Genomic DNA, 17,869 nt, shown 5'->3' on the forward strand with positions numbered 1-17,869 from the left:
GGAGTCAGAGAGGGTCAATGGGGAGTCAGTGGAAGTCAATGGGGAGTCAGAGAGGGTCAATGGGGAGTCAGTGGAAGTCAATGGGGAGTCAGAGAGGATCAATGGGGAGTCAAGAGAGGATCAATGGGGTTCATTGGGACAAAATGTCAGCCTGCCGGACTACAGCTCCCAGAGTTCCCGGCACAGGGAGCCGCCCTGGTTCACCGCAAGGCATGCCGGTGGTTGTAGTTCCCGTCCCCGTCTTGTTCAGTAATGGCCGATGGAAGGAGTGCGGGACAGTCCGCGGCGCTCGCTCCCACCCCACCCCACACTGCGGGGGGACAGTCCGCGGGTGTTGCTCCCTCACACTGCGGAGGGACAGTCCCCGGGTGCAGATGGTGCCTGCTTGCCGCTCTCGCTCACTCACTCACACCCGCCCGGCGATAACGAGCGCGGCTGACGGATCAGAACCCGAGTGACGTGAACGAGGGCGGGGCCGGGACCCGAGTGACGTGTTCGGGGGCGGGAGCAGGACCCGATTGATGTTTTCAGGGGCGGGGCCGGAACACGAGTGACACATTCAGGGGCGGGGCCGGGACCCGAGTGACATGAACGGGGTCGGGGCCCAGCCGGTGACGCTGCCGGATGAGGCGGGGTCCAGCCGGTGACGCTGCCGGTGGAGGCGGGGTGCAGCCGGTGACGCAGCAGGCGCAACGACCGAGCCGCTGGAGGCCGCAGGCTGAGGTAAACCGGCAGAGCCCGACACTCCCTCAGTACCGTCCCTCCAACACTCCCTCCATCCTGCCCCTCCGACACTCCCTCAGTACTTACAGGCGGGTAAGTGGAGCTGAGTGTACGGCCAGATCAGCCATGATCTTATTGAATGGCGGAGCAGGCTCGGGGGGCTAGATGGTCTACTCCTGTTCCTAATTCTTATGTTCTTATGTAAAACAGCACCACATAAGGGTCGCTTTAAATTGTTGTTCTCGAGTTCTTTCGGGGTAGGTGGGACCAGTACAAACCGCACGGTTTGCACCTGAGCAGGACCGGAACCCATATCTTAGGGGAGAGTGTTTGCTAGTGCTGTTGGGGAGGAGTTAAACTAATATGGCAGGGGGATGGGAACCTTGGCAGGGGGATGGGAACCTATGCAGGGAGACAGAGAAAAATAAAAAGGAGGCAGAAGCAAAATATAGAAAGGAGAATAGTAAAAGTGGAGGGCAGAGAAACCCAAGGCAAAAAACAAAAAGGACCACATTACAGCAAAATTCTAAAGGGGCAAAGTGTATTTAAAAAAACAAGCCTGAAGGCTCTGTGCCTCAATGTGAGGAGTATTTGGAATAAGGTGGATGAATTAACTGCGCAGATAGCAGTTAACGGATACGATGTGATTGGCATCATGGAGACATGGCTCCGGGGGACCAAGGCTGGGAACTCAACATCCAAGGGTATTCAGCATTTAGGAAGGATAGACAGAAAGGAAAAGGAGGCGGGGTGGCGTTGCTGGTTAAAGATTAAATCAATGCAATGGTAAGGAAGGACATTAGCCTGGATGATGTGGAATCGGTATGGGTGGAGCTGCGGAATTCCAAAGGGCAGAAACCGCTAGTGGGTGTTGTGTACAGACCACCAAATAGTAGTAGTGAGGTTGGGGACAGCATCAAACAAGAAATAAGGGATGTGTGCAATAAAGGTACAGCAGTCATCATGGGCGACTTTAATCTACACATTGATTGGGCTAACCTAACTGGTAGCAATGCAGTGGAGGAGGATTTCCTGGAGTGTATTAGGGATGGTTTTCTCGACCAATATGTCGAGGAACCAACCAGGGAGCTGGCCATCCTCGACTGGGTGATGTGTAATGAGAAGGGATTAATTAGCAATCTTGTTGTGTGAGGTCTCTTGGGGAAAACTGACCATAATATGGTAGAATTCCTTATTAAGATGGAGAGTGACAAATTTAATTTGGAAACTAGAGTCCTGAACTTAAGGAAAGGTAACTTCAACGGTATGAGGCATGAATTGGCTAGAATAGACTGGCAAACGATACCAAAAGGGTTGATGGTGGATAAGCAATGGCAAACATTTAAAGATCACATGGATGAACTTCAGCAATTGTACATCCCTGTCTAGAGTAAAAATAAAACTGGGAAGGTGGCTCAACCATGGCTAACAAAGGAAATTAAGGATAGTGTTAAAGCCAAGGAAGAGGCACATAAATTGTCTAGAAAAAGCAACAAACCTGAGGACTGGGAGAAATTTAGAATTCAACAGAGGAGGACTAAGGATTTCATTAAGAGGGGGAAAATAGAGTACGAGAGGAAGCTTGCAGGGAATATAAAAGCTTCAATAAATATGTGAAGAGAAAAAGATTAGTAAAGACAAACGTAGGTACCTTGTAGTCGGATTCAGGTGAATTTATAATGGGGAACAAAGAAATGGCAGACCAATTGAACCAATACTTCGGTTCTGTCTTCACGAAGGAAGATACAAATAACCTTCCAAAGATATTGGGGGACTAGTGAGCAGGAGGACTTATTAGGCGGGAAATTGTGTTAAGGAAATTGATGGTATTGAAGGCCGATAAATCCCCCGGGCCTAATAGTCTGCATCCCAGAGTGCTCAAGGAAGTGGCCCTAGAAATAGTGGATGCATTGGTGATCATTTTCCAACAATCTATCGACTCTGGATCAGTTCCCATTGACTGGAGGGTAGCTAATGTAACACACTTTTTAAAAAAGGAGGGAGAGCAAAATGGTAATTATAGACCGGTTAGCTTGACATCAGTAGTGGGGAAAATGTTGGAATCGATCATGAAGGACGAAATAGCAGTGCATTTGGAAAGCGGTGACATGATCGAATCAAGTCAGCATAGATTTATGAAAGGGAAATCATGCTTGACGAATCTTCTGGAATTTTTTGAGGATGTAACTAGCAGAGTGGACAAGGGAGAACCAGTGGATGTGGTGTATTTGGACTTTCAGAAGGCTTTTGACAAGGTCCCGCACAAGAGATTGGTGTGCAAAATCAAAGCACATGGTATTGGGGGTAATATACTGATGTGGATAGGGAACTGGTTGGCAGACAGGAAGCAGAGAGTTGGGATAAACGGGTCCTTTTCAGAATGGCAGGCAGTGACTAGTGGAGTGCCGCAGGGCTCAGTGCTGGGACACCAGCTCTTTACAATATACATTAATGACTTGGATGAAGGAATAGAGTGTAATATCTCCAAGTTTGCAGATGACACTAAACTGGGTGGCGGTGTGAGCTGTGAGGAGGACGCTAAGGGGCTGCAGGGTGACTTGGACAGGTTAGGTGAGTGGGCAAATGCATGGCAGATGCAGTATAATGTGGATAAATGTGAAGTTATCCATTTTGGGGGCAAAAACACGAAGGCAGAATATTATCTGAATGGCAGCAGACTAGAAAAAGGTGAGGTGCAATGAGACCTGGGTGTCATGGTTCATTAGTCACTGAAAGTGGGCATGCAGGTACAGCAGGCGGTGAAGAAGGCAAATGGTATGTTGGCCTTCATAGCTAGGGGATTTGAGTATAGGAGCCGGGAGGTCTTACTGCAGTTGTACAGGGCCTTAGTGAGCCCTTACCTGGAATATTGTGTTCAGTTTTGGTCTCCTAGTCTGAGGAAGGACGTTCTTGCTATTACATAGAAACATAGAAAATAGGTGCAGGAGCAGGCCATTCGTCCCTTCTAGCCTGCACCGCCATTCAATGAGTTCATGGCTGAACATGCAACTTCAGTACCCCATTCCTGCTTTCTCACCATACCCCTTGATTCCCCAAGTAGTAAGGACTTCATCTAACTCCTTTTTGAATATATTTAGTGAATTGGCCTCAACAACTTTCTGTGGTAGAGAATTCCACAGGTTCACCACTCTCTGGGTGAAGAAATTCCTCCTCATCTCGGTCCTAAATGGCTTCCCCCTTATCCTTAGACTGTGTCCCCTGGTTCTGGACTTCCCCAACATTGGGAACATTCTTCCTGCATCTAACCTGTATAACCCCGTCAGAATTTTAAACGTTTCTATGAGGTCCCCTCTCATTCTTCTGAACTCCAGTGAATACAAGCCCAGTTGATCCAGTCTTTCTTGATAGGTCAGTCCCGCCATCCTGGGAATCAGTCTGGTAAACCTTCGTTGCACTCCCTCAATCGCAAGAATGTCGTTCCTCAGGTTAGGAGACCAAAACTGTACACAATACTCCAGGTGTGGCCTCACCAAGGCCCTGTACAATTGTAGCAGCACCTCCCTGCCCCTATACTCAAATCCCCTCGCTATGAAGGCCAACATGCCATTTGCTTTCTTAACCGCCTGCTGTACCTGCATGCCAACCTTCAATGACTGATGTACCATGACACCCAGGTCTCTTTGCACCTCTCCTTTTCCTAATCTGTCACCATTCAGATAATAGTCTGTCTCTCTCTTTTTACCACCAAAGTGGATAACCTCACATTTATCCACATTATACTTCATCTGCCATGCATTTGCCCACTCACCTAACCTATCCAAGTCGCTCTACAGCCTCATAGCATCCTCCTCGCAGCTCACACTGCCACCCAACTTAGTGTCATCTGCAAATTTGGAGATACTACATTTAATCCCCTCGTCTAAATCATTAATGTACAGTGTAAACAGCTGGGGCCCCAGCACAGAACCTTGCGGTACCCCACTAGTCACTGCCTGCCATTCTGAAAAGTCCCCATTTACTCCTACTCTTTGCTTCCTGTCTGACAACCAGTTCTCAATCCATGTCAGCACACTACCCCCAATCCCATGTGCTTTAACTTTGCACATTAATCTCTTGTGTGGGACCTTGTCGAAAGCCTTCTGAAAGTCCAAATATACCACATCAACTGGTTCTCCCTTGTCCACTCTACTGGAAACATCCTCAAAAAATTCCAGAAGATTTGTCAAGCATGATTTCCGTTTCACAAATCCATGCTGACTTGGACCAATCATATTACCTCTTTCCAAATGCACTGTTATGACATCCTTAATAATTGATTCCATCATTTTACCCACTACCGATGTCAGGCTGACCGGTCTATAATTCCCTGTTTTCTCTCTCCCTCCTTTTTTAAAAAGTGGGGTTACATTGGCTACCCTCCACTCGATAGGAACTGATCCAGAGTCAATGGAATGTTGGAAAATGACTGTCAATGCATCCGCTATTTCCAAGGCCACCTCCTTAAGTACTCTGGGATGCAGTCCATCAGGCCCTGGGGATTTATTGGCCTTCAATCCCATCAATTTCCCCAACACAATATCCCGACTAATAAGGATTTCCCTCAGTTCCTCCTCCTTACTAGACTCTCCGACCCCTTTTATATCCGGAAGGTTGTTTGTGTCCTCCTCAGTGAATACCGAACCAAAGTACTTGTTCAATTGGTCCGCCATTTCTTTGTTCCCCGTTATGAATTCCCCTAATTCTGACTGCAGGGGGCCTACGTTTGTCTTTACTAACCTTTTTCTCTTTACATATCTATAGAAACTTTTGCAATCCGTCTTAATATTCCCTGCAAGCTTCTTCTCGTACTCCATTTTCCCTGCCCTAATCAAACCCTTTGTCCTCCTCTGCTGAGTTCTAAATTTCTCCCAGTCCCCGGGTTCGCTGCTATTTCTGGCCAATTTGTATGCCACTTCCTTGGCTTTAATGCTATCCCTGATTTCCCTTGATAGCCACGGTTGAGCCACCTTCCCTTTTTTATTTTTACGACAGACAGGAATGTACAATTGTTGTAGTTCATCCATGCGGTCTCTAAATGTCTGCCATTGCCCATCCACAGTCAACCCCTTCAGTATCATTCGCCAATCTATCCTAGCCAATTCACGCCTCATACCTTCAAAGTTACCCTTCTTTAAGTTCTGGACCATGGTCTCTGAATTAACTGTTTCATTCTCCATCCTAATGCAGAATTCCACCATATTATGGTCACTCTTCCCCAAGGGGCCTCGCACAACGAGATTGCTAATTAATCCTCTCTCATTACACAACACCCAGTCTAAGATGGCCTCCCCCCTAGTTGGTTCCTCGACATATTGGTCTAAAAAACCATCCCTTATGCACTCCAGGAAATCCTCCTCCACCGTATTGCTTCCAGTTTGGTTAACCCAATCTATGTGCATATTAAAGTCACCCATTATAACTGCTGCACCTTTATTGCACGCACCCCTAATTTCATGTTTGATGCCCTCCCCAACATCACTACTACTGTTTGGAGGTCTGTACACAACTCCCACTAACGTTTTTTGCCCTTTGGTGTTCTGCAGCTCTACCCATATAGATTCCACATCATCCAAGCTAATGTCCTTCCGAACTATTGCCTTAATTTGCTCCTTAACCAGCAATGCTACCCCACCTCCTTTTCCTTTTATTCTAGCTTTCCTGAATGTTGAATACACCTGGATGTTGAGTTCCCAGCCCTGATCATCCTGGAGCCACGTCTTCGTAATCCCAATCACATCATATTTGTTAACATCTATTTGCACAGTTAATTCATCCACCTTATTGCGGATACTCCTTGCATTAAGACACAAAGCCTTCAGGCTTGTTTTTTTAACACCCTTTGTCCTTTTAGAATTTTGCTGTACAGTGGCCCTTTTTGTTCTTTGCCTTGGGTTTCTCTGCCCTCCACTTTTCCTCATCTCCTTTCTGTCTTTTGCTTTTGCCTCCTTTTTGTTTCCCTCTGCCTCTGTATTGAGGGAGTGCAGCGAAGTTTCACCAGACTGATTCCAGGGATGGCTGGGCTGTCATTTGAGGAGAGACTGGATCAACTGGGCCTTTATTCACTGGAGTTTAGAAGGATGAGAGAGGATCTCACAGAAACATAGAAGATTCTGACGGGACTGGATAGGTTAGATGCGGGAAGAATGTTCCCGATGTTGGGGAAGTCCAGAATTAGGGGACATAGTCTTAGGATAAGGGGTAGGCCATTTAGGACTGAGATGAGGAGAAACTTCTTCACTCAGAGAGTTGTTAACCTGAGGAATTCCCTGCCGCAGAGTGTTGTTGATGCCAGTTCACTGGATATATGCAAGAGGGTGTTAGATATGGCTCTTGCGGTTCAGGGGATCAAGGGACATGGAGAAAAAGCAGGAAAGGGGTACTGAAGGAATGATCAGCCATGAACCGATTGAATGGCGGTGCAGGCTCGAAGGGCCGAATGGCCTACTCCTGCACCTATTTTGCTATGTTTCTATGACACTCCCTCAGTACCGCCCCTCCGACACTCCCTCAGTACCGCCCCTCCGAAACTCCCTCAGTACCGCCCCTCCGACACTCGCTCAGTACCGTCCCTCCGACACTCCCTCAGTACTGCCCCTCCGACACTCCCTCAGTACTGCCCCTCCGACACTCCCTCAGTACTGTCCCTTCTACAGTGCGACACTCCCTCAGTACCGCCCCTCCGACACTCCCTCAGTACCGCCCCTCCGACACTCCCTCAGTACCGCCCCTCCGACACTCCCTCAGTACCACCCCTCCGACACTCCCTCAGTACCGCCCCTCCGACACTCCCTCAGTACCGCCCCTCCGACACTCACTCAGTATCGCCCCTCCGATACTCCCTCGGTACCGACACTCCCTCAGTACCGCCCCTCCGACACTCCCTCAGTACCGCCCCTCCGACACTCCCTCAGTACCGCCCCTCCTACACTCCCTCAGTACCGCCCCTCCGACACTCCCTCAGTACCGCCCCTCCGACACTCCCTCAGTATAGCCCATCCGACACTCCCTCAGTACTGCCCCGCCGACATTGCGGCGTTCCCTCAGTACTGCCCCTCCGACACTCCCTCAGTACCGCCCCTCCGACACTCCCTCAGTCTCGCCCCTCCGACACTCCCTCAGTCCTGCCCCTCCGACACTCCCTCAGTCCCGCCCCTCCGACACTCCCTCAGTCCCGCCCCTCCGACACTCCCTCAGTCCCGCCCCTCCGACACTCCCTCAGTACCGTCCCTCCGACACTCCCTCAGTACCGCCCCTCCGACACTCACTCAGTACCGCCCCTCCGACACTCCCTCAGTACCGCCCTTCCGACACTCCCTCAGTACCGCCCCTCCGACACTCCCTCAGTACCGCCCCTCCGACACTCTCTCAGTCCCGCCCCTCCGACACTCCCTCAGTACCGCCCCTCCAACACTCCCTCAGTACCGCCCCTCCGACACTCCCTCAGTACCGCCCCTCCGACACTCCCTCAGTACCGCCCCTCCGACACTCCCTCAGTACCGCCCCTCCGACACTCCCTCAGTACCGACACTCCCTCAGTACCGCCCCTCCGACACTCCCTCAGTACCGCCCCTCCGACACTCCCTCAGTACCGCCCCTCCGACACTCCCTCAGTACCGCCCCTCCGACACTCCCTCAGTACCCGCCCCTCCGACACTCCCTCAGTACCGTCCCTCCGACACTCCCTCAGTACCGTCCCTCCGACACTCCCTCAGTACCGCCCCTCCGACACTCCCTCAGTACCGCCCCTGCGACACTCCCTCAGTACCGCCCCTGCGACACTCCCTCAGTACCGCCCCTCCGACACTCCCTCAGTACCGCCCCTGCGGCACTCCCTCGGTACCGCCCCTGCGACACTCCCTCGGTACCGCCCCTGCGACACTCCCTCGGTACCGCCCCTGCGACACTCCCTCGGTACCGCCCCTCCGACACTCCCTCGGTACCGTCCCTCCGACACTCCCTCGGTACCGTCCCTCCGACACTCCCTCGGTACCGCCCCTCCGACACTCCCTCGGTACCGCCCCTCCGACACTCCCTCGGTACCGTCCCTCCGACACTCACTCGGTACCGTCCCTCCGACACTCACTCGGTACTGTCCCTCCGACAGTGCACGACTCCCTCAGTACTGCCCCTCCAACACTCTCAGTACTGTCTCCGACAGTGCAGCACTCCCTCGGTACTGCCCCTCCGACAGTGCTGCGCTCCCTCAGTATTGGCGACTGGGGGAGTGTTAACGGCAAATCGTGTTTGACCAACTTGATCGACTTTTTTGATGAGGTAACAGAGAGGGTTGATGGGGGGGCAATCGGTTGACGTAGCGTACGTGGATTGCCAAAAGGCGTTTGACCAAAGTGCCACATCATAGTCTTGTCATGAGCCCAGTGGCAGTCCACTAGTCACTGCCTGCCATTCTGAGAAGGACCCGTTTATCCCGACTCTCTGCTTCCTGTCTGCCAACCAGTTCTCTATCCACGTCAGTACATTACCCCCAATACCATGTGCTTTAATTTTGCACACCAATCTCTTGTGTGGGACCTTGTCAAAAGCCTTTTGAAAATCCAAATACACCACACCCACTGGTTCTCCCTTGTCCACTCTGCTAGTTACATCCTCAAAAAATTCCAGAAGATTTATCAAGCATGATTTCCCTTTCATAAATCCATGCTGACTTGGACCAATCCCATCATTGCTTTCCAAATGCGCTGCTATTTCATCTTTAATAATTGATTCCAACATTTTCCCCACTACTGATGTTAGGCTGACTGGTCTATAATTTCCAGTTTTCGTTCCTTTTTTAAAAAGTGGGGTTACATTAGCTACCCTCCAGTCCATAGGAACTGATCCAGAGTCGATAGAATGTAGGAAAATGATCACCAATGCATCCATTATTTCTAGGGCCATTTCCTTAAATACTTTGGGATGCAGACTATCAGGCCCTGGGGATTTATCAGCCTTCAATTTCCCTAACACAATTTCCTGACGAGTAAGGATTTCCTTCAGTTCCTCCTCCTCGCTAGACTCTCGGTCCCCTAGTATATCCGGAAGGTTATATGTGTCCTCGATTCAAGGTGATCGGCAGAAGAGCCAAAGGCGACGAGAGGAAATACTTTTTTACGCAGCGAATGGTTAGGAGATGGAACGCGCTGCCTGAAAGCGGGGTGGAGGCAGATTCTGTCGTGGCTTTCAAAAGGGTGTTGGCTCAGTTCCTGAAGAGAGAGAATGGGCAGGGCTACTGGGAAAGGGCAGGGCAGCGGAACTATCTGGCAGAGACCTGGCATGGGCTCGATGGGCCGAACGGCCTCCTTCTGTGCTGAAACTAGGAAGTCTAGAACAAGGGGATCACAGTCTCAGGATACGGGGCAGGAAATTTAGGACCGAGATGAGGAGAAATGTTTTCACTCCGAGGGTGGTGAACCTGTGGAATTCTCTACCACAGAAGTCACTGAATATATTTAAGAAGTAGATAGTTTTCTAGACACAAAAGCCATCAAGGGGTCTGGGGAGAAAACGGGAATATGGTGTTGAGATAGAGGATCAGGCATGATCTCCTAACTTGAGGAAGGACATTCTTGCTATTGAGGGAGTGCAGCGAAGGTTCACCAGACTGATCCCCGGATGGCGGGACTGACCTATCAGAAAGACTGGATCAACTGGGCTTGTATTCACTGGAGTTCAGAAGAATGAGAGGGGACCTCATAGAAACGTTTAAAATTCTGACGGGTTTAGACAGGTTAGATGCAGGAAGAATTGTTCCCAATGTTGGGGAAGTTCAGAACCAGGGGTCACAGTCTAAGGATAAGGGGTAAGCCATTTAGGACCGAGATGAGGAGAGACTTCTTCACCCAGAGAGTGGTGAACCTGTGGAATTCTCTGCCACAGAAAGTTGTTGAGGCCAATTCATTAAATATATTCAAAAAGGAGTTAGATGTAGTCCTTACTACTAGGGGGATCAAGGGGTATGGCGAGAAAGCAGGAATGGGGTACTGAAGTTGCATGTTCAGCCATGAACTCATTGAATGGCAGTGCAGGCTAGAAGAGCCGAATGGCCTACTCCTGCTCCTGTCTTCCACGTTTCTATGTAACTTTTATTCTATATGCGAGAGTGATTCCCCCTGAGCAACCCCAACAGATTTGTGATGGAGACTGCCCAGACTCGACTTAATCCTCAGGCAGCTGGAGGCACAGATGGCTCCTGGGGGTGGGTGGGGATCTGGGCTGATGGGGCAGCTCAGGTCACGATGGGCTCCGTCTTCAGTGAGCATCCCTATCCGCTGCTCGCAGTGTTTGTGGGGTTGTATTTTCCACATCCCGGCTTCCCCTCATCATCAGAGAGCTTACTGTAAAGTCTGAATGGGCGATTTAATCAGTGATCGAGGATCCGACAGGGGAGATAGAGAAACTATTCCTCTGGGGGGTCCAGAACAAGGGGGCATAGTCTTAAAAAAAAATGTTTTTTGTTTCAAAATATACTTTATTCATATAAAAATTTGTACAGTACATTCAAAAGCAGTTCAGTACATTTAGCTGCGGTCAGCAATCCCATACACTACATTTGGGTGCTGACGGCAGTTCCGTTCAATACATTCCCTTGCTTTTCAGTTCAAGTACAATTCGGTACAATGCGGGATACATTGTAGTACATTCGACAAATTACATTACAGGACACGGAATGGGTGACGGTACATTTACATTTTTCTTTTCAACTTGCATTATGAAACAGACCTTGCATTGTACATGGCACGACATAGGTGTTTACAGATCATGGTGCTCCATGTACACAAAAAAGAAGTTACAAGTACGGCCCGAGGGCCAGGCCGTTCAGGGGTGATGTCAGGAAGCACTTCTTTACACAAAGGGTACGAGAAATCTGGAACTCTCTTCGCCCAGAAAGCTATTGAGGCTGTGGGGAATGGACAGCAATTGAAAATTCAAAACAGATCGCTTTTTGTTGGGCAAGGTTATTATGGGGTTAAGATGCAGATCAGCTATCATCGAGCTGAATGGTGTAACAGGCTCGAGGGGCTGAAGGACCAGCTGATTGTGTGTCTCTCTCTCTCTCTCTCTCTCTCTGCCTGTCTGTGTCAGGCTCTCCCTCTCTGGCGCTCTCTCCCTCTCTGGCGCTCTCTCCCTCTCTGGCGCTCTCTCCCTCTCTGGCGCTCTCTCCCTCTCTGGCGCTCTCTCCCTCTCTGGCGCTCTCTCCCTCTCTGGCGCTCTCTCCCTCTCTGGCGCTCTCGCCCTCTCTCGCCCTCTCGCCCTCTCTGGCGCTCTCTCCCTCTCTGGCGCTCTCTCTCCCTCTCTGGCGCTCTCTCTCCCTCTCTGGCGCTCTCTCTCCCTCTCTGGCGCTCTCTCTCCCTCTCTGGCGCTCTCTCTCCCTCTCTGGCGCTCTCTCTCCCTCTCTGGCGCTCTCTCTCCCTCTCTGGCGCTCTCTCTCCCTCTCTGGCGCTCTCTCTCCCTCTCTGGCGCTCTCTCTCCCTCTCTGGCGCTCTCTCTCCCTCTCTGGCGCTCTCTCTCCCTCTCTGGCGCTCTCTCTCCCTCTCTGGCGCTCTCTCTCCCTCTCTGGCGCTCTCTCTCCCTCTCTGGCGCTCTCTCTCCCTCTCTGGCGCTCTCTCTCCCTCTCTGGCGCTCTCTCTCCCTCTCTGGCGCTCTCTCTCCCTCTCTGGCGCTCTCTCTCCCTCTCTGGCGCTCTCTCTCCCTCTCTGGCGCTCTCTCTCCCTCTCTGGCGCTCTCTCTCCCTCTCTGGCGCTCTCTCTCCCTCTCTGGCGCTCTCTCTCCCTCTCTGGCGCTCTCTCTCCCTCTCTGGCGCTCTCTCTCCCTCTCTGGCGCTCTCTCTCCCTCTCTGGCGCTCTCTCTCCCTCTCTGGCGCTCTCTCTCCCTCTCTGGCGCTCTCTCTCCCTCTCTGGCGCTCTCTCTCCCTCTCTGGCGCTCTCTCTCCCTCTCTGGCGCTCTCTCTCCCTCTCTGGCGCTCTCTCTCCCTCTCTGGCGCTCTCTCTCCCTCTCTGGCGCTCTCTCTCCCTCTCTGGCGCTCTCTCTCCCTCTCTGGCGCTCTCTCTCCCTCTCTGGCGCTCTCTCTCCCTCTCTGGCGCTCTCTCTCCCTCTCTGGCGCTCTCTCTCCCTCTCTGGCGCTCTCTCTCCCTCTCTGGCGCTCTCTCTCCCTCTCTGGCGCGCTCTCTCCCTCTCTGGCGCGCTCTCTCCCTCTCTGGCGCGCTCTCTCCCTCTCTGGCGCGCTCTCTCCCTCTCTGGCGCGCTCTCTCCCTCTCTGGCGCGCTCTCTCCCTCTCTGGCGCGCTCTCTCCCTCTCTGGCGCGCTCTCTCCCTCTCTGGCGCGCTCTCTCCCTCTCTGGCGCGCTCTCTCCCTCTCTGGCGCGCTCTCTCCCTCTCTGGCGCGCTCTCTCCCTCTCTGGCGCGCTCTCTCCCTCTCTGGCGCTCTCTCTCCCTCTCTGGCGCGCTCTCTCCCTCTCTGGCGCTCTCTCTCCCTCTCTGGCGCTCTCTCTCCCTCTCTGGCGCTCTCTCTCCCTCTCTGGCGCTCTCTCTCCCTCTCTGGCGCTCTCTCTCCCTCTCTGGCGCTCTCTCTCCCTCTCTGGCGCTCTCTCTCCCTCTCTGGCGCTCTCTCTCCCTCTCTGGCGCTCTCTCTCCCTCTCTGGCGCTCTCTCTCCCTCTCTGGCGCTCTCTCTCCCTCTCTGGCGCTCTCTCTCCCTCTCTGGCGCTCTCTCTCCCTCTCTGGCGCTCTCTCTCCCTCTCTGGCGCTCTCTCTCCCTCTCTGGCGCTCTCTCTCCCTCTCTGGCGCTCTCTCTCCCTCTCTGGCGCTCTCTCTCCCTCTCTGGCGCTCTCTCTCCCTCTCTGGCGCTCTCTCTCCCTCTCTGGCGCTCTCTCTCCCTCTCTGGCGCTCTCTCTCCCTCTCTGGCGCTCTCTCTCCCTCTCTGGCGCTCTCTCTCCCTCTCTGGCGCTCTCTCTCCCTCTCTGGCGCTCTCTCTCCCTCTCTGGCGCTCTCTCTCCCTCTCTGGCGCTCTCTCTCCCTCTCTGGCGCTCTCTCTCCCTCTCTGGCGCTCTCTCTCCCTCTCTGGCGCTCTCTCTCCCTCTCTGGCGCTCTCTCTCCCTCTCTGGCGCTCTCTCTCCCTCTCTGGCGCTCTCTCTCCCTCTCTGGCGCTCTCTCTCCCTCTCTGGCGCTCTCTCTCCCTCTCTGGCGCTCTCTCTCCCTCTCTGGCGCTCTCTCTCCCTCTCTGGCGCTCTCTCTCCCTCTCTGGCGCTCTCTCTCCCTCTCTGGCGCTCTCTCTCCCTCTCTGGCGCTCTCTCTCCCTCTCTGGCGCTCTCTCTCCCTCTCTGGCGCTCTCTCTCCCTCTCTGGCGCTCTCTCTCCCTCTCTGGCGCTCTCTCTCCCTCTCTGGCGCTCTCTCTCCCTCTCTGGCGCTCTCTCTCCCTCTCTGGCGCTCTCTCTCCCTCTCTGGCGCTCTCTCTCCCTCTCTGGCGCTCTCTCTCCCTCTCTGGCGCTCTCTCTCCCTCTCTGGCGCTCTCTCTCCCTCTCTGGCGCTCTCTCTCCCTCTCTGGCGCTCTCTCTCCCTCTCTGGCGCTCTCTCTCCCTCTCTGGCGCTCTCTCTCCCTCTCTGGCGCTCTCTCTCCCTCTCTGGCGCTCTCTCTCCCTCTCTGGCGCTCTCTCTCCCTCTCTGGCGCTCTCTCTCCCTCTCTGGCGCTCTCTCTCCCTCTCTGGCGCTCTCTCTCCCTCTCTGGCGCTCTCTCTCCCTCTCTGGCGCTCTCTCTCCCTCTCTGGCGCTCTCTCTCCCTCTCTGGCGCTCTCTCTCCCTCTCTGGCGCTCTCTCTCCCTCTCTGGCGCTCTCTCTCCCTCTCTGGCGCTCTCTCTCCCTCTCTGGCGCTCTCTCTCCCTCTCTGGCGCTCTCTCTCCCTCTCTGGCGCTCTCTCTCCCTCTCTGGCGCTCTCTCTCCCTCTCTGGCGCTCTCTCTCCCTCTCTGGCGCTCTCTCTCCCTCTCTGGCGCTCTCTCTCCCTCTCTGGCGCTCTCTCTCCCTCTCTGGCGCTCTCTCTCCCTCTCTGGCGCTCTCTCTCCCTCTCTGGCGCTCTCTCTCCCTCTCTGGCGCTCTCTCTCCCTCTCTGGCGCTCTCTCTCCCTCTCTGGCGCTCTCTCTCCCTCTCTGGCGCTCTCTCTCCCTCTCTGGCGCTCTCTCTCCCTCTCTGGCGCTCTCTCTCCCTCTCTGGCGCTCTCTCTCCCTCTCTGGCGCTCTCTCTCCCTCTCTGGCGCTCTCTCTCCCTCTCTGGCGCTCTCTCTCCCTCTCTGGCGCTCTCTCTCCCTCTCTGGCGCTCTCTCTCCCTCTCTGGCGCTCTCTCTCCCTCTCTGGCGCCTCTCTCTCCCTCTCTGGCGCTCTCTCTCCCTCTCTGGCGCTCTCTCTCCCTCTCTGGCGCGCTCTCTCCCTCTCTGGCGCGCTCTCTCCCTCTCTGCGCGCTCTCTCCCTCTCTGGCGCGCTCTCTCCCTCTCTGGCGCGCTCTCTCCCTCTCTGGCGCGCTCTCTCCCTCTCTCTCGCTCTCTCTCCCTCTCTCTCCCTCTCTCTCCCTCTCTCGCCCTCTCTCTCCCTCTCTCGCCCTCTCTCTCCCTCTCTCTCGCCCTCTCTCGCCCTCTCTCGCCCTCTCTCGCCCTCTCTCGCCCTCTCTCGCCCTCTCTCGCCCTCTCTCGCCCTCTCTCGCCCTCTCTCGCCCTCTCTCGCCCTCTCTCGCCCTCTCTCGCCCTCTCTCGCCCTCTCTCGCCCTCTCTCGCCCTCTCTCGCCCTCTCTCGCCCTCTCTCGCCCTCTCTCGCCCTCTCTCGCCCTCTCTCGCCCTCTCTCGCCCTCTCTCGCCCTCTCTCGCCCTCTCTCGCCCTCTCTCGCCCTCTCTCGCCCTCTCTCGCCCTCTCTCGCCCTCTCTCGCCCTCTCTCGCCCTCTCTCGCCCTCTCTCGCCCTCTCTCGCCCTCTCTCGCCCTCTCTCGCCCTCTCTCGCCCTCTCTCGCCCTCTCTCGCCCTCTCTCGCCCTCTCTCGCCCTCTCTCGCCCTCTCTCGCCCTCTCTCGCCCTCTCTCGCCCTCTCTCGCCCTCTCTCGCCCTCTCTCGCCCTCTCTCGCCCTCTCTCGCCCTCTCTCGCCCTCTCTCGCCCTCTCTCGCCCTCTCTCGCCCTCTCTCGCCCTCTCTCGCCCTCTCTCGCCCTCTCTCGCCCTCTCTCGCCCTCTCTCGCCCTCTCTCGCCCTCTCTCGCCCTCTCTCGCCCTCTCTCGCCCTCTCTCGCCCTCTCTCGCCCTCTCTCGCCCTCTCTCGCCCTCTCTCGCCCTCTCTCGCCCTCTCTCGCCCTCTCTCGCCCTCTCTCGCCCTCTCTCGCCCTCTCTCGCCCTCTCTCGCCCTCTCTCGCCCTCTCTCGCCCTCTCTCGCCCTCTCTCGCCCTCTCTCGCCCTCTCTCGCCCTCTCTCGCCCTCTCTCGCCCTCTCTCGCCCTCTCTCGCCCTCTCTCGCCCTCTCTCGCCCTCTCTCGCCCTCTCTCGCCCTCTCTCGCCCTCTCTCGCCCTCTCTCGCCCTCTCTCGCCCTCTCTCGCCCTCTCTCGCCCTCTCTCGCCCTCTCTCGCCCTCTGCCCTCTCTCGCCCCCTCCCTCGCGCGCGCTCTCTCCCCCTCCCTCGCGCGCGCTCTCTCCCCCTCCCTCGCGCGCGCTCTCTCCCCCTCCCTCGCGCGCGCTCTCTCCCCCTCCCTCGCGCGCGCTCTCTCCCCCTCCCTCGCGCGCGCTCTCTCCCCCTCCCTCGCGCGCGCTCTCTCCCCCTCCCTCGCGCGCGCTCTCTCCCCCTCCCTCGCGCGCGCTCTCTCCCCCTCCCTCGCGCGCGCTTTCGCGCGCGCTCTCTCCCCCTCCCTCGCGCGCGCTTTCGCGCGCGCTCTCTCCCCCTCCCTCGCGCGCGCTTTCGCGCGCGCTCTCTCCCCCTCCCTCGCGCGCGCTTTCGCGCGCGCTCTCTCCCCCTCCCTCGCTCTGCATCTCGCTTTGTCTGTCTCTCACTGTGTCTCTACCTCCCTCTCGTCTTTCCCCTCTGCTCCGGCTCCCTCATGTCTCTGAAGCCCCTTATCTGGGATTGGTCACTCTTCTCAGCGCTGGGGATCAGGGCTGGGCGGTGTCAAGTTCCAGCAGAGCGATTCAGAGCAGACAGCTGGAAATCGTATCGCAGGCACTGAGCCCGGCACTGTCTGTTTGTGGGGAGGGGGAGGGGGAGTGGGCGGTGGGTCCGGGGGACTAAAGGGCCCTGCGCTGGGGGGCAGGGACATCGAAGTGGGGTCATTGGGACCGGGGACGAGGAAGGGGAACAACTGGGCAGTGTGGGAATCGTGGACAGGGGAAGGCATGGTGGGGTGGGCGAGGGGGAGGGGCGAGTGATGGCGAGGGCGAGCGAGGCGGAGGGGGGCAGCGCGATGGGCGAGGGAGAGGGCGAGTGAGATGGGGAGGGAGGAAGGGGGAGGGGCTGCGAAGGGGTTGGGGAGTGACGGGCGAGGGGAGGGGGGCCGAGACCTCGCACCCCCCCATCACACCATGCCATCTAACGCCACTCACTCCCCCCCCCCCCACTCACTCCCCTCCCCCCCCACTCACTCCCCTCCCCCCCCACTCACTCCCCTCCCCCCCCACTCACTCCCCTCCCCCCCCACTCACTCCCCTCCCCCCCACTCACTCCCCTCCCCCCCCACTCACTCCCCTCCCCCCCACTCACTCCCCTCCCCCCCACTCACTCCCCTCCCCCCCACTCACTCCCCTCCCCCCCACTCACTCCCCTCCCCCCCCACTCACTCCCCTCCCCCCCACTCACTCCCCTCCCCCCCACTCACTCCCCTCCCCCCCCACTCACTCCCCTCCCCCCCCACTCACTCCCCTCCCCCCCCACTCACTCCCCTCCCCCCCCACTCACTCCCCTCCCCCCCCACTCACTCCCCTCCCCCCCCACTCACTCCCCTCCCCCCCCACTCACTCCCCTCCCCCCCCACTCACTCCCCTCCCCCCCCACTCACTCCCCTCCCCCCCCCACTCACTCCCCTCCCCCCCCCACTCACTCCCCTCCCCCCCCCACTCACTCCCCTCCCCCCCCCACTCACTCCCCTCCCCCCCCCCACTCACTCCCCTCCCCCCCCCACTCACTCCCCTCCCCCCCCCACCTCACTC

At 56.1% G+C, this 17,869-nt stretch overlaps 1 protein-coding gene across 2 annotated transcripts in view; it reads left to right on the forward strand.

Annotated features, from left to right (window-relative positions):
* The first annotated feature begins 594 nt into the window (after positions 1 to 594).
* cldnd1b (claudin domain containing 1b) overlaps positions 595 to 17,869 on the forward strand; it is a 25,749-nt gene continuing 8,474 nt past the window's right edge. The window contains exon 1 of one of the 2 annotated variants that reach the window (XM_070888916.1): positions 595 to 816. The gene's annotated coding sequence lies outside the window, so the exon portion shown is untranslated. The remainder of the gene's footprint in view (positions 817 to 17,869) is intronic. The other variant, XM_070888917.1, reaches the window with a different exon arrangement.

The sequence above is a fragment of the Pristiophorus japonicus genome, chromosome 9 (assembly GCF_044704955.1).
Source record: "Pristiophorus japonicus isolate sPriJap1 chromosome 9, sPriJap1.hap1, whole genome shotgun sequence".
Taxonomy (NCBI): Eukaryota; Metazoa; Chordata; class Chondrichthyes; family Pristiophoridae; genus Pristiophorus; species Pristiophorus japonicus.